Genomic DNA, 639 nt, shown 5'->3' with positions numbered 1-639 from the left:
CTGCTAGAGTAAATCAGATTTTAGGTGCCTTTCCTGCTTAACATTGTGAACAGGCATGTTGCCTTTTGTCATTAGATGGGGGTGTAAAACGTGCAGCGTGTGAAATGTCTTCAGGCCTATTGTGAGATTACTGTTAAACATTAATAAAAGTTTTAAAATATAGTGGTTTAACCTTGAGCTGTTTAATCTGTGTTGAATTGCACAGTGTGAGCTTCACTGCGAAACATTCTGCTGCGCCAAATGCTGCTCCTGGACGTGTTTCAACAACACCTTCACTGCATTCCAAGAACAAGCTGAAACAGGGATTCCTGCATTTCCCTGTTGTCGTCTTTTTCCTGTAATGTGATTACCCTTCTGTGTTAGGTCTTTAGAATTAGAGTCAGAATTAGAATCAGCTTTATTTGCTTTATGATTGGCTTTAATATGTTCTTAGTCAGTAAACCTAAGAAGCCACTGTCCTGTATCCCGGATCGTTTTGGTATCGGAGTTTAGGTATGGTGCAGATGTGTACCAAATGTAATGTTTAATAATGTCATGGCTAGTGAGCCTGTTTCCAGTGACGTGCGGTGAGGTTGACAGCTGGTGAGGCACTGACTCTTTTACAGTCAGATTTACAAATACAAATTGTCTGTTAACAGA

The sequence above is a fragment of the Monopterus albus genome, unplaced genomic scaffold (assembly GCF_001952655.1).
Source record: "Monopterus albus unplaced genomic scaffold, M_albus_1.0 scaffold76.1, whole genome shotgun sequence".
In the NCBI taxonomy this organism is placed as follows: domain Eukaryota; kingdom Metazoa; phylum Chordata; class Actinopteri; order Synbranchiformes; family Synbranchidae; genus Monopterus; species Monopterus albus.
This window is presented reverse-complemented; position numbering follows the sequence as displayed.